Source organism: Lissotriton helveticus, chromosome 9, assembly GCF_964261635.1.
Source record: "Lissotriton helveticus chromosome 9, aLisHel1.1, whole genome shotgun sequence".
NCBI classification, from domain to species: Eukaryota; Metazoa; Chordata; class Amphibia; order Caudata; family Salamandridae; genus Lissotriton; species Lissotriton helveticus.
Genome location: NC_136070.1, coordinates 731,945,234 through 731,961,498, shown reverse-complemented (window position 1 = coordinate 731,961,498; position 16,265 = coordinate 731,945,234).

The following is a 16,265-nucleotide window of genomic DNA, read 5'->3' as shown; positions in this document are numbered from 1 at the left end:
GCCCGCGCAGCCGGCGGGCGCAGCGGGCGCGCCAAAGGCAAGCCCGTCTGCGCCCGTCCGTGCCAGTACGGGGCAAGGGGCACCTCACTCTGTGCGATTTTTTACATACTCCTCTGAGGACCTCTGCAGTCTACACAAGACACCTCTAATGTTAGACGCGGATATACAGGACCGCCTTGCAAATCTGGGATTACTGCAATCACGTGGCAGATTTCCGGAGTTATTGCGTGTCCAGGGGAAAAACTCCACAACTATCCCCTCAAAACAGGTGACTCTTCGGATCTCCTACTTAAACACATGCTCATTAGTGAAACATAAATTGGAGATTTTTACACTACTCTCGAATGAATCACCGGACATTCTGTTTCTTACCGAAACATGGCTGACTCCTGATTCCATTCCAGATGTACTGACCGCTCTCCCTACAGATTACTATATACTCCACACTGATCGCTCTCCAGGAAAAGCGGTTGGTGGAGTGGCTGCTATTATTCAGCGTAAACATACTTTTACGACTATTACGCCCCTTAATTTGGTTGTTGCAGACAATGTAGTGATCAAGTTAGATTCTGATCACACCTCTCTGATCTGCATCATTGTCTACAGGCCCCCTCAGCCTATGCCCCTCTTCCCCCTCACCTTGAGCGAGCAGATAGCAAACTTAGCAACTAAATACTCAAATATTTTGCTAATTGGTGATTTTAACTACTGGTTCGGCGATCCGTTAGGCGTCCCTCATTCTCTCGAATTCACTAACCTCTTAACAAATTTTAATCTTACACAACATCTCTTAACGCCAACGCATCAGAAAGGCCATATACTGGACCAGATCTGGACGACAAACCCGATTATTTCTGCCCTGAGGGTACTCCCATGCATATGGTCTGACCATTTTTTGGTCACATTCCAACTAACTCTGCCCATAAGAGTCAAGCCCCCCCTAGTTGAGGGTGGCTCAGTGAGATGCTGGAATACTATTGACACGCCAGAATTTATGAACATTCTAACTAGCTCTATGCCAAGTCCTGTGCAGAATGTGGACATTTACGATTCTCAGATCTCGCTGTGGCTAACAACAGCGAGCGACCACTCTGCACCACTAAAAAAGATCAGGATTAATCGAAAGGCAGAAGCTCATAAGTGGTTTACCAAGGAATTAAAAGAAATGAAACTGTTACTCTACCAGAGGGAGAGAAAATGGAGAGCTCGTTATGACTTAGGGGACAGGATCCTTTATAAACAAGAGCAGGTAAAATATAATAAAGCCATTAAAGCAGCTAAGGTAGAACACTTTTCCTCGAGGATCCTTACCTCTTCCAACAAGTCGAGAGAGATCTTCTGGATTGTGGATGAGCTATTTAACCCGGATAGACTGTCACTTAAACCAACTCCTTCATTGGAGCTATGCGACAAGCTGAACACTTTCTTTCTGGAAAAGATTGTAGCTATCAAAGCTAGCATTGTATGCTCTCCATTAACTGAGCCTCCGGCTGATACTATCATGAATACTTCTACAATGGACATCTTCCCTATAATTAATGCTGAATCACTCTCTCCTCTACTGTCTAAAGTAAAATCAGGTTCCCCTCTGGATTATTGTCCACCACACATACTGAGGGAGGTCTTTTCCATCACTTCTCAGCCTGCCTTGTCCTTGCTCAACTCCTCATTAACTCAAGGCTGTGTCCCTAAATCGTTTAAAGATGCCATAGTGGTTCCTTTGTTAAAAAAGGTTGGTGCCGATCCTTCGGAACCTTCCAATTATCGCCCCCATCTCCTTGCTCCCTTACCTGGCTAAGGTGCTGGAGGCACACGTGGCAAAATGTATTTCCGACTTTATGGAACATACTGGATATCTGGACTCCCACCAAACCGGCTTCCGGCCAGGTCACTCCACGGAGGTGGTTATCTTGGCAGTCCTGGACGAGCTCCGAAGGAAGGCTGATGCTGGAATCCCCCAAGCACTGGTCCTTTTAGATCTGTCTGCCGCGTTTGACATGGTGGACCACAAGATCTTGGTGGACCGTGTCGGACGGGCAGGCTTTCAGGGCAAGGCCTTGAAATGGATCGCCTCCTTTTTGGAAGATCGTACGCAGGCAGTTCGCTTAGCAAATTTCACTGCTTCTAGGTCGAACACCACATGTGGGGTCCCACAGGGATCTTCTTTGTCCCCACATTTGTTCAATCTCTACCTTCTTCCCCTGATTAAAGCTTTAAAACAGAGGAAAGTATCCACATTTAATTATGCGGATGACTTGCAGCTCTCTTTCACCATAGATAATTCAACTGAGTCTATCACTAATTTTCAGGAAACTATGGTGTTTATCCGCCATTGGATGGATCATAATCAATTGAACCTCAACCCCGGGAAGACGGAGGTGCTATTGATAGGAGACAGCTGCCTCTCCTGGGGCCCCCACTATTGGCCTACAGAATTAAGGCATTTTCCCAAACCCTCCTCCTCTGTAAAAAGTCTAGGGGTAACTATTGATAGAGATCTCTCTCTGAATACTCAGGTGGGTACAGTAATATCTAAATGCTTCTTTCAATTGCGAAAGATCCAGACGATACACCACCTGCTCACCCAGGCCGCACTGATACAAGTTGTGATAGGATTGGTCCTGTCTCACCTAGACTATGCAAATTCAATCTATCTAGGACTCCCTTTGTATCAGATCAAGAGGCTCCAGCTGGTACAAACCCAGGCTGCGAGATTGATCTATCAGCAGCCTAAATGGCAATCGGTAAGACCCCTAATAAAGAAGCTACATTGGCTTCCACTGCTCCAACGGTCCATTTTTAAAACAGCTTGCCTAACATTCAAGTCCTTAAATTGCTATAGCCCCATCTTTATTAATAACCTGATATTAAGGCACACTCCCACTCGCGATCTCCGTTCCAAATATCAAAATCTGTTAGTGAGTGCCAGGTTCAAACGGAAGCGACATGGTGGTCGTCGCTTCGGGTTCCTGGCACCACAACTTTGGAACACACTTCCATTAGAGATCCGCTCCTGCTCTGAGTTACTCCGATTCAGAAAGCAGCTTAAGACCTGGCTGTTCACACAGGCATTGAGTAAATTAGTCCTGCCCGCAACCTACTCTGAACAGCGCCATGAAACCTTGGTCTACGTGCGCTTTACAAATGGGTTATAACATAACAGAAGGAATTTAGAAGAGCCAGGGAAGATTCCCCAGGCCGTCAACAGGATTGTCGAAACAGGAGCACAGAGGATTACAGCAGCACAACGCGTGAGCCGGCTTCAAAGGACGCAACCACTGAGGACGTGAAGGATTCCAGAGACTAGGAGCGCCCGCACCGGAACCAGCGACCCGGAAGTAGGAGGGGATTAACCCGGATGAGCAGGATCATGGGAAAACAACTAGAACGCGAAGCACCAGCGTGTCGACAGCGTCCTGCTTTATGCTGCTGAGGACTCCGCCCCCGCCTCTTCGCCTGCTGCCGTACCGGACTGGGCATAACCTTGACAGTGTTGCCTTACTTCCAGTATAGAAGCGGGAAGGAAGTCAGGCCCTGATATGCCTGTCAGCTGATTGGAGGTTTTTGCTGGAGCCCTTAATACGGCCGACCTGGGTGAGTAACACATAGCGGTTTGGTTATTCTTTGATTCTCCTGCCCCTCCTGCCATGATTACGCCTGACTTTCACTTTTCGGATAGTCTGCTGGATCGGGCTTGATTGATGCATCCGTGGTCCCGATTGTTGACGGCTGCCTGGATTACTCCTGTTCTCGCCTGTCCTCTGCTGTGGGTTGGTTATGGCTTGCTTTCTTACTGTTTGGGTTGCTTCTGGTTACTCTGTGTGCGGTAAACCTTGGAAGCGGTTCCTGATGTACACCTGTTCTGGTTGCCATTCCTGTTTGGGCTCCTACGTCCACTCCTCCCTCAAAGCTCCCAAACTTGTCTGGTCTCGGATGTTAAGCAGAGTCATGCCTGGTTAGTGCCTGGAAGGGTGAAAGCCTGGGAATAGCTGGTGCTGTTGGACCTTGGTGATGTCTTGGTGTTCGCAGGCATGGGAAAACATTCCAGGAATCGCAACCATGTGGAGCTCTCCACTTCTTCTTCGAAGTCTTCTCCCTCACCTTCTCCGGCGTGGACTAAACGCCGTAGGGAGAGTGATGATGCCAGGATCATTAAGATTGCTTAAGAAACCATTGCAGGAGATTGGGGGGGTCCCAAGGGCTCTCTGCCCCATTCCTGACAATATGGCAGTCGATTCTGGATTTCTGGTCGGAGGTTTGCTTCAGTTCTTTCTCCCGGCCTGGTTGCAGTTTTGTTCCGATGTGTGGGTGCTGGACATTGTGCGCCCGGGGATTTCACATTGAGTTTTCGGAGCCTCATCCGGATTCGAGGATCCGGCCAACTCCTGGCATAGGGGGCGATTCACATAGTTCCTCCTCTGGAGGTGTGCGGGGGGTTTTACTCCCTCATTTTTCTGGTACCCAAAGTGACAGGGGAGGTTCCGTCTGGTGCTGGATTTGAAGGCCCTGAACAAGTTTGTTGTTAATCTCCCCTTCAAAATGGAGACTCTTCAGTGAGTGATTCCGTTGGTTCTGCCTGGCCATTTCTTGTGCACTGTAGATCTGCAGGACGCATACTATCATGTTTCAGTTCACCCCAGCTCTCGCCGGTTCTTGGGATTTTGCTCTCGGGCTGTCATTTTCAGTTTTGGGACCTTCCCTTTTGCCTGACGTTCGCCCCAGGGTGTTCACCAAGGTGGTGGTGCCGTTGGTGGCCTTGTTTCATCTTCTGGGGGTCCTTGTGTACCCATACCTAGATGATTGTATGATCCATGCTCCATCTCTGGGTCAGTAGTTGAGGGATCAGGAATTGGTATGTTCTGTGTTGAGGGCTCTTGGGTTTCTGCTGAACCTCCCCAAGTCTCAACTGGAGCCCTCTCAGGACTTCACTTCATTTGGGCTTGCTTTTGCACTGATCTCAAAACGGTGTTCCTGTCTGTCTCTTAGGCAGTGACCTTGGGTTCCCTTGCTCTGGAGTACTTGAGGGCGTTCTTCTTTCAGGCCCATCTCTGGTTGAGGCTTCTGGGTCTTATGGCTGGAGCGGTGTTTGCGGTGCCTTGGGTGTGGTTTCATCTACAGCCTCTGTGGGTGCATCTGTTGGCCAATTGGGATCCTTTGTCTCGCAATCTGGCCCTTCTGGTTCTGGTATCTCATTCCATCCTCCCTACAGTGCGCTGGTGGACGGTGTCAGCCAATCTTTCCAGGGGTCTGCCGTTGCAGCCTACTCCTCCGGCGGTCCTGACAATGGATACCAGTGCATTCGGGTGTGGGGCGACGTAGGAGTCCGGCTCGCTTCAGGGTCGTTGGTCCCTCCTGGAGGGGAGGCGTTCTTTGAATTGGCGGGAGTTGACAGCAGTGGCCCAATCTGTCATGGGATTCCGCAGCCTATTATTGGGTCGCAATGTGGTGGTGCGTTTCGACAACATGGTGACTGTGTCCTACCTGAATCATCAATGGGGGACCAGGTTCAAGTTCCTGAATGCTGTGTTGGTTCCCTAGTTTTGTTGGTCAGAGGGGCATCTGTTGTCTCTGTCGGCTGTCCATATCCGGGGAGTGGACAATGGGGTGGTGGATGCACTCAGTCGTTATATCCCCAACTCCCAGGAGTTGTATCTGACTCCAGATGCTGTTTGGCTGGTGTGCAGGAAGCTCGGTCTTCCCTTTCTCGACCTCTTGGCTTCCCGGCAAAATGCTCAGCTACCTCGCTTTTGCTCCCGGGTCCCTGGGGGGGTGGATGCTCTGACCATTCCTTGGCCCTCGCACATGTTGTATATATGTTGGATAGCGATTGACCCGGTGGCAGAGGGTCTCACCTGGTACTGCCGAGGAGCTGTAGACACAGTTCCCGCTTTTTAAACTTCATGCGCTGCTGATTGCGAGTAGTTGCAATTTTAATTGTTACCTTTGATTTCTTCCTTAACCCACCTGTACTCAAAGTTAACAGGTCTGTCTAACTGCTCTTGCGTTTTTAGGGGCTCTGGAGTTCGCTGTGGGCTGTGCGCTGTGTGACGGGCTCCCGCGATCGCGGGCGCCATCTTGGCTTGGGTTCCTAGCCGAGCTTACTTGGTAGCCACTCCCCCACGCTGCTCCCTATTTAGCTGCTGTTCCGGCCCTCGGCGAGGTGATAGCGATTGACCCGGTGGCAGAGGGTCTCACCTGGTACTGCCGAGGAGCTGTAGACACAGTTCCCGCTTTTTAAACTTCATGCTCTGCTGATTGCGAGTAGCTGCAATTTTAATTGTTACCTTTGATTTCTTCCTTAACCCACCTGTACTCAAAGTTAACAGGTCTGTCTAACTGCTCTTGCGTTTTTAGGGGCTCTGGAGTTCGCTGTGGGCTGTGCGCTGTGTGACGGGCTCCCGCGATCGCGGGCGCCATCTTGGCTTGGGTTCCTAGCCGAGCTTACTTGGTAGCCACTCCCCCCACGCTGCTCCCTATTTAGCTGCTGTTCCGGCCCTCGGCGAGGTGATAGCGATTGACCCGGTGGCAGAGGGTCTCACCTGGTACTGCCGAGGAGCTGTAGACACAGTTCCCGCTTTTTAAACTTCATGCGCTGCTGATTGCGAGTAGCTGCAATTTTAATTGTTACCTTTGATTTCTTCCTTAACCCACCTGTACTCAAAGTTAACAGGTCTGTCTAACTGCTCTTGCGTTTTTAGGGGCTCTGGAGTTCGCTGTGGGCTGTGCGCTGTGTGACGGGCTCCCGCGATCGCGGGCGCCATCTTGGCTTGGGTTCCTAGCCGAGCTTACTTGGTAGCCACTCCCCCCACACTGCTCCCTATTTATACGGGCAGTGTGCGTCAGCGCAGCGGACGAGCGCAGCGGGCGCGACGAAGGCGCGCCGGAGTTGCGCCTGAGTTAAGCCCGTCTGCGCCCGTCCGCGGCTGGCGGGGGCCAGGGGCCTGTCACTCTGCCCCGTTATTCACCAGGTACTCCCCGGCGGCCCTGCTCTCTCTCTGGCATATGTGTCCTCCACCCCCCAGAGTGGTAGAGCGCATCGCCTCACTTGGACTATGTAACTTTCCCTCCGCACATCCATGTCCGGATGTGTTACTCTTCCAGTCGTCTGATGCCCCACTACCCCTTGCTCACTCGTTACCTAGTTGCGACACTATCCCTCCTCGCACCTCCTGTTGCCCCCAGCTCACCACTACTGCGATCCTTCTTAACACCAGGTCTGCGGTCAAGCATCAGTTTGAGCTATTCCATCTGCTAGACTCCCGCCAACCCGACCTACTGTTTCTTACGGAAACATGGTTTAGGGATGATTCCCTTCCGAGTCTCTTAGCCATGCTGCCTCCGACCTACTCGGCCATCAGAATGGATCGCCCCGGGGGTAAGACAGAGGGAGGCGTCGCCCTGATTACCCGCACTGATTTTCACTTCCAGATACTACCTTCCTCCCCTATTTCCGCTGTAGACTGTTTAGTAGTCCGGTCCACTTCATTCGGGGTTCCCCTGACTTGTGTTCTCATTTATCGTCCCCCTCAGTCCACCCCCCAATTTCTCATTTCAATTGAGGACCTATTGGCCACCTTAGCAGTGAACAATTCGGCAGTCCTGGTTCTCGGGGACTTAAACTATTGGCCGAATGACCCGGCTGAGGACGCTAGATCTAAGGAGTTCACTGCCCTGCTTATTAGTCTCAATTTCCTTCCCCAGCTTGCTACATCTACCCACATCCAAGGTCATCAACTTGATCAAATATGGACCCTCAATATCCCAATCAACTCTCCCACCACCTCGCTTTGCCCCTGGTCAGATCACTCCCTTATCTCCTTTGCACTGGACCTTGGACGGCCGCCTAAATTTCCCTTGCCCAAAAACACCTGGGTCAGAAAATGGGATAAGGCTGACCTACCCGATGTCTGCTCTTCCCTTGCCGCATCTAGCCCTGAGCTCAGTGATCTTTCCCCTCCTACTCAGCTCACAGTCATCAACAACTGGCTGTTAAAGGCGTGCTACAGCATTGTTCCCCTTAAGAGAGTGGCTATTAAACGCGCCCACGCTGCCAACAGATGGTTCACCCCCTCCCTCAGGGACAAGAAGTTGGCGGCGCGCAGAGCAGAACGAGCGTGGCGACGCACTTATTGCCCCCTCCTCAAAGCAAAGTACTGCTTGGTACTCAATGACTACAAAAGGGACATATTAAAAGCAAAAACTGAGTATTTCTCTGGTAGAATTCTGGCAGCGGAAAATCAATCCAAGGAAATTTTTGCTACTGTACATGAGCTCGCTGCCTCCGACAGGGTGATTTCCAAAATCCCCCCGTCCCAATCACTCTGTAACTCCCTTAACTCCTTCTTCATCGAGAAGGTAGCTCTCATTAAGGCCAACATCCCTCCTTCATTCCCGACATCGACCACCGTTCACCCTCTCCCCTCTGCCCCACTCCTCACTCAGTTTCCCCCCTTGACTCGTGAAACCCTCCTCCCCTTACTGGCCCGGGTAAAATCGGGTTCACCTCAGGACATTGGCCCGGCATTTGCCCTGAAAGAGATCTTTTTTAGCTGCTACTCTCCCCCACTCACATTAATCAATCACTCCCTTAAAACTGGCATTGTTCCAAATGCGCACAAATCGGCAGTTATTATTCCTATTCTGAAAAAGGCAGGTGCCGACCCATCCCTGCCGGCTAGTTACCGTCCTATTTCCCTTCTCCCTTACCTGGCGAAGGTCTCAGAGGCTCATGTCACCGGGACTCTGAGTTCCTTTGTGGAGTCCACTGGCCGCCTTTCCTCTCGTCAGGCAGGCTTTCGCCCGCTGCATTCTACCGAGAAAGTGGTAGTTTCGGTGATGGACAAACTGAGGGAGGGCATTGACACCTGCCTCCCCCAGGCCCTGGTCCTGTTAGACCTGTCCGCCGCGTTCGACACGGTAGATCATGACATCCTGTTGACCCGTGTCGAGGCGGCGGGCATTGGGGGTACGGCCCATGCCTGGCTCCGGTCCTTCTTAACGGACAGGGAGCAGGCCGTCCATCTGGCAGACTTTGCTGCCCCCCCTCGCAGAGTGACTTGCGGTGTTCCCCAGGGCTCCTCCTTGTCTCCCCTGTTATTTAACCTTTACATTTCACCCCTCATCTTTTCTTTACAGCAGATGGAGGTCTCGGTGTTCAATTACGCCGACGACCTCCAACTTATCTTTAACCTTTCCCACTCCCCCACTTCTGCCCAGAATTTCCAGAGGGTGATGCTTTTCATCCAAGATTGGATGAACTGCAACCACCTCAAACTGAACCCCGACAAAACCGAACTGGTTTTGACTGGGAGTGGTTGCAATCTTTGGTCCCCTTCCTTCTGGCCCCACTCACTTGGTCCCCCTCCCCTCCCGGTTCCCAAGGTCAAAACCCTGGGTATCTTTATTAACTCCCAGCTTTCCCTTCACACCCAGGTTCACTCAGTGGTGTCTTCCTGTTTCTTTTCCCTTCGCACTATCCGGAAGGTTTCCCGTTTTTTTTCTGCCCCTGCCCTTAAGCTCATTCTCATGGCCATGGTGCTATCGCGCCTTGACTACGGGAATGTGGTCTATAATGGCGCCCCAGACTATCTGATCCGCCGACTTCAATTGATACAAAATCAGGCTGCCCGCCTGATTTATGGCCTCCCTAAATTTCACCATACCACCCCTCTGTTGCAATCTCTGCATTGGTTACCGGTGAAGGAGAGGGCTCTCTTCAAGTTGGGCTGCATCACTTATCAGGCTAGGTCAGGGACTGCCCCCGCTTTCCTTTGCGAAGCTATATCATCTTATCTCCCGGCCAGAGAGCTCCGCTCTTCTCACCAGGCCCTCCTGTCAGTCCCCCGCTTCAGGAAGCAGAAGTCCGGAGGGACGAGATTTGCGGTTCTGGCTCAATCCTTTTGGAACTCGCTCCCTTTTGCCCTTAGAGCTTCATCCTCCTATATGGAATTCCGCAGACACCTCAAGACCTTCCTGTTCTCCAGATCCCTAGCAGTCTAGCCTCCTTCTCTGCCTCTACTGGTTCACTGCCGTCTAGCACCATGAAACCGTCCCGGTATAAGTGCGCTAAATAAATATGTTAAAATTCAAAATTCAAATTCAAATTGTATGCCTTCCAGCCCCTTACACTGATCCCCCAGTTTTGGCTCCCTAGTGATGGAGTCTCGAGAGGTGGTGGTGGTGCCATTTTGGCCTTGCCGGTCTTGGTTTTCCACTCTGCGGCTGTTGGCGGTTCCTGGTCCTTGTTTGCTCCCCTGCTTTCCATCTCCCCTGCAGTCATCCCCGATGTTGTCCCTCCCGTGGCTACAGCTGTCAGTTTGAAGGTTGAGAGGCAGGAGTGGCGGCGTTGGGGTTTCCCCGAGCATTTAGCCTTGGCTTTGCTGCAACAGTCTCAGAAACATTCTACTCTCCAGTGGTGGTGTCATGCTCTGGAGTTGTCCCCCCTGGATTGCTCTCTGCCTAGGTTTCTGCAATTACTCGAGGAGAGGTTTGAGAAGGTGTTGTCTATTTCCACTTTGAGGGCTCAGTGGGCTGCAATGAAGGCCTTTCTTTCCCCTTAGGGGAATTTGTCAGATGTATATGACTTGGTCTCTAGGTTGCTGCAGAGTTTTTCTCTGGCCCGTCCTGTGGTGCGGCTCTCGTTTCCTTTTTGGGACCTTCCCCTTGTGTTGCATGCTCTGGTGGCTTCTCCCTTTGAGCCTTTGGCTGAGGTGGATATCAGGTTTGTTTTGTTGAAGGTGGATTTTTTTATGGCCATTACTTTGACCGGTTGTCCTACGGTTGCATTCCCTTTTGTTCCCAAGGTTCCTCCTCGGCTCTATCATTCCTAGAAGTTGGTGTTGCCTACTTTGTGCTTTGATCTTGTGGTGCCTGTAGATGACCTTCCTTGGTCTTTGCTTGATGTTTGCCGGCTTTGCACACCTATCTGGATCGCACCTGCTCTATTCGGATGTCCGATTCGCTGTTTGTGTATTTTGGAGTTTCCTCCCTTGGGGGGGGGGGGGGGGGCTTCTTCTTCCATTGGTTCCTGGCTGAAGCAGGTCATTATGTTATTCGCTTCAGGTTGCCCTCCTGCAGTGAGTGTGCAAGGGCATTCTATCCATGGATGGCGGCCTCCTGGGCTGAGGTTCAGGGTTTTCCCTGTCTGAGATCTGTAGGGCTACTACTTGGGCGTCCTCTAATGCTTTTGTGAGATCGTATCAGATCCAGAATTTGCTCGGGGATGATGCTAATTTTGATTTGGGGGAGCTGTAGGCTATATGCCCCCGAATTTATGTTTTTTCTGTATGAATAAATCACTGGGTTTTGCTATCTTCCTTGTGTCATGGTGGTTTGTTGTTGAAGAATGTGGGTTGCTGCTTGGGTGTTCTCACTTGTTTAATGAATGGGACGAGCATAGGAGGGACCTGGGGTAATGCCCTATTACTTACTGGTAATCTTCATTACTCCTGGTCCTGCTTTCCTCTTTCAATTCATTACTTCCTTCCCTCCCTCCCTCCCGGACTTGCCAGCCTTTATCTGTGGCTTGGTAGTTCAGAGGGAATGCTGGGTAAGGTAAGTTTATGTACTTCCGGGGTAGGGTAGAGACTGCATTTCTTCGTTTTTTTCTGTTGGGGAGATAGGATTATTCGCTTGTTTAATAAATGGGACGTGGACAACAGGACCTGGAGTAATTAAGATTACCAGTGAGTAATAGGGAATTAGTGAAAACCAGGCTGGTCAGAGTGACAAATGTGATCATTACCTAGTATTGGCTAAGGGAGATCCTGTGCCACCACATGCTAATTATCTGCCAGATAACATTGCCCATTTCCATTTCTTGGTGGAGACGACTTTTAAGTGGTTTGAGCTTCTAATGTCTATAACTGAAGCAGACAGTCTCCTGTATTACTTTAAAGTTCCTGCAAGGTAGACAGAAAAGGTGAATCACTTAGATGATCACATGTGGCACAAAGGCATTAACATATTGCAGTAAACCTGATTGTTTCCTATATTGACGTTACACCCTGACAAAAAATATAGATTTTCAGATGACACATATATTCATCCGATAGTTTACTACGTAGACAACTGGTTGGTCAAGAGAGGATCACACATGGGGGGGGATTTTAACGATGTCATGTGCACCTCACAGGATAGGTCGGGGACCCCTCACACAGTAAGGTCCACAACAGCCCTAGCCCGGCAGATAACTAACATCGGCCTCACTGATGTTTGGAGATGGCTCCACCCAACACAAGAAGCATACTCCTTTTACTCGGGGGCACACAAAGCCTTCTCCAGGTTAGATTATATTTTTGTATCCAGACAGGAAATCGTGGTCGGAGATCTAGCAGAATATAAGGCACGGGGGATCTCCGATCACTCCCCGCTATATGTACAGCTGGGGAGAGGGAAAGGGGGGAGGCAGACGCAGTGGCGACTAGCAGCGTGGGACATCCAATCGCCGGAAATACTTAAGGGCATGCGTGCGGACATACGGGTCTACATGGCCGAAAACGAGGGATCGGTGGACTCCGGAGTTACCCTCTGGGAGGCGATGAAACCAGTCCTGAGAGACCGCATTCAGAGTAGGCTGGGGGACGCTAGGCGGACTCGACAGGGTCAGATAGCGAGTGAAGAGGTATCCATCTTGAATTTAGAAGCGGAGTATCACCAGCAGAAGGGAGAGGCACGCCTCAGGAAACTGCTAGACGCACAAAGACAATACAGGGAACTAGTCACGGGTGAGGCGCGCACTCAAGCATTGGCAACATTACACAGGTTATACGATGTAGGTGATAAGTCGGGCAAACTTTTAGCTTGGCTGAGCAAGAGGGAGAGAGCGGCGCGCTGGGTGGATCAGATCGCGTTAACAGGGAACAGTCGGGTGAACACAGATGGAGACATAGCGGAGGCCTTCGCGGCCTACTATGAGGACTTCTATAGGGCCAGGGACCTGGGCGACAGTGAGGACGCCCAACGCTACCTACGTGATATGGAGGTGCCGACATTGTCCGTAGAGGCTAATGCAGCCCTGGAGGCGGATTTGACGTTGGAGGAAATCTCTGAAGCTGTAACGGCGCTGAAACCGGGGAAGACTCCCGGGCCCAATGGCTTCCCGGCGGAATTTTTTAAACGAACGGCAGATCTGTTGCAGCAACACATGATGACCTTATTCACAGACTCGTACCAGGCGGGGAGTCTCCCAACAGATTTAGCCTTGGCCACTATTATCCCAATCTACAAGGTGGGAAAACCCAGAGACGACTGTTCCTCCTACCGCCCAATCTCCCTCCTAAATACGGAGACGAAAATTCTGGCCACTATCCTGGCTCGGCGGCTAAGGCAGGTAATTACGGACTTAGTACATATGGACCAATCCGGCTTTCTTCCAGATAGGGCGACCAAATTAAATCTCCGTCGTACCCACAATTGGTTACAGGAGGTCCGCGAGAGAGGTGAACCCCACTGGTTTCTCTCCCTGGATGCGGAGCAGGCGTTTGACGCGGTCCACTGGCATTTTCTGATGGAGACCCTCCGGCGATTCGGGATTGGGCCCAAATACCTGCAATGGGTTCGGCTCCTGTACTGCGCCCCGAGAGCGCGAGTGCGGGTCAATGGAAGGTTGTCCCGTGAATTCCCCATTGGTAGAGGTACACGCCAGGGCTGCCCATTGTCCCCCCTCCTGTTTACCCTTACGATTGAAATCTTAGCGGTGCGGATTAGGCAGAATCAGGATATCAGAGGCTTCAGGTGGGGCATCTCAGACGAAACGCAGGAAAAGATATCTTTGTATGCCGATGACGTACTATTGTTCGTGACAGATCCGGACAGGACAATCCCAGCGCTATTCGGAGAGCTAAGCGAGTTTGGTGCGAGGGCGGGACACACGATCAATTGGCACAAATCGGTCCTTTACGACCCGCAAGGCAAGGAACGGAGGGAGTGCCTATCAGAGCTGCTTATCCACACTACAGACGGCTTCCAATACCTTGGCATCTATATAACACTAGACAAGGAACGCTCCTTCACTGCGAACATAGCCCGAATAATGGTAGAAGCAACGACGGAGATGGACAGGTGGAGGCAGCTCCCACTCACCCTGTTGGGTCGCGCTGCACTGTATAAAATGGTCCTATTGCCCAAGTTTCTCTATGCACTCCAGAACGAGTATTATCCCCTGCCGTCCGCGACTTTAAATAAAATACATGCGGACCTGCGCACCTTCCTGTGGCTGGGGAAACAGCCTCGTGTAGCCCTCTCAACACTACAGCGACACCAATATAGCGGGGGAATCTCGCTTCCCAACCTGGAGGCATACTTCTGGGCGGAACACCTCGCCCCAATTAACGAGTGGCTGCACGCGGCAGCCGATCACCCCACCTATGCACTAGAGAGATCTAAATGGTCACGCAAGTCTATGATACACTACCTCTATGGGGAGACGGTAGGTCAGCAGTTCCTTCCCGCCACCAGGATTACGTTAACGGCGTGGCATAGAGCGACAAAAAGAATGGGTTGGGACAAGAGGATTACCCGACAGACACCACTGTGGTGCTGTAAGTGGCTAGAGGAGCTTAACAAACTGAAAGGCTTTAAACGATGGGATGACATAGGCATCTCCACTGTAGGAGACGTGATAGCACGGGGGGAATTGAAAACCTTTCAGGCGCTCCGAGCAGAATTTGGCCTACACACCACCCAGTATTACAAATACTTACAACTGAAACACGCATGGAGAGCACAAAACATTACACTTACAGATATCCCAGAATATGCACCACTGGAGGGTAGATTGCTACAGGAACAGATGCAGGGAGGGGCAATATCCCTAACATACAAGACTTTGACCAACAATATGCTAGGTGACCTACAAACCTTACGAGACAGGTGGGAGGCGGATGTGGGAGGCATGGAGGATCTGGACTGGGAACTCGCCCTCATGCACCCCCGTGAGGTGGCAATTAAGTCACGACTCCGCCTCATACAATTCAAAATACTCCACAGATCCTACTTTGACAGGGTGAGACTCTTTAAAATGGGTAAGATAACAGACGCGACATGCCTTAGATGTCGTCGACACATTGGCGATTTTTTCCATACAATCTGGGGATGTGAAATAATTCAGGAATATTGGGAGGATGTGTTCCTAGAACTGGAGAATGTACTGGAGGTGGACTTACCACGAGACCCTAGATTGGCATTGTTGGGTATGATCACAGAAGTGGACCTGCCCCGCCCCTTGACTATCTTTCTAGTACTGGCCTTAGTAGTGGCGAAAAGGGATGTCGCAAGACGCTGGGGGGCGCCCGAAAAACCGGATATGGAGGAATGACGGAGAGGGTTAGATTTGTACATGGCGGCAGAGAGAGTTACTTATCGAGCAAGGGGCTGCCCCAAAAAATTCAGGAGAGTCTGGGCTAAGTGGAGACAATACCATGGACTAGAATGAGACTTTGTGGACTAGTAAAATGTGGTTGAGGAGATATTGGGCGGTTTGGGATGCATGTTGGGGACCCATAAGTAAAATACGAATACTTTCATGCCCGTTCTTGTGTGCGAGATGGACGGGTGAGCCACACCGGGGGAGGGAGGAGACCAGGAAGGGGGAGGCGGGAGGGGGGTTTGGCGGGTTGCTGTTTCAAGGATTCTGTTAGTTTCTTATATTTTTTCTCTTTGTTGCTTGTTTAAAAGCAAAGTCTTCTACTGCAAGGTATGACACACAGTAATTAACAGGAAAAGTTGCGTGACTGACGACCAGGGCGGAATGTTGAAGCCCTGCCGTCTGCCCGTTTTATTGTAGTTGTGATACCCCTGATGCAACAATAAAAAGAATTTTATAAAAAAAAAAAAAGAGGATCACACAGCATGACACAGTCTTGCACAAACGTTTGTGCAATTCGGTTCAACAGATTAGGCTGGTCTCTGAACAAAGGCAAATTCTTCTTAGTTCAGTCCACAGTTTTATTTAAGCCGTTCTAGATACCATGTCAAGGAAGGCTTTTGTTTGGAGGAAAGTATTCAGAAACTGCGAAAGCTCGTCAACTCTATTTGAAGCCATTCCAGTTGGCAGGTCAGGGAAGGAATTTGTTTGAAGTATTCAGACTTCAATATTCCTAAAATCCAGACGTTTCCCGATGTTACAGTACAGCTCTAAAAACCTCTTGTAGGAATTATGTTTTCATGTACCCCTCTAATCTTGTTTTCCAGCTTGCAAAAGCATCCCCCTTCACAAAGACTTGAATGTGCAATGACTTCAATCTGCCTGATCATTTGACAACGCA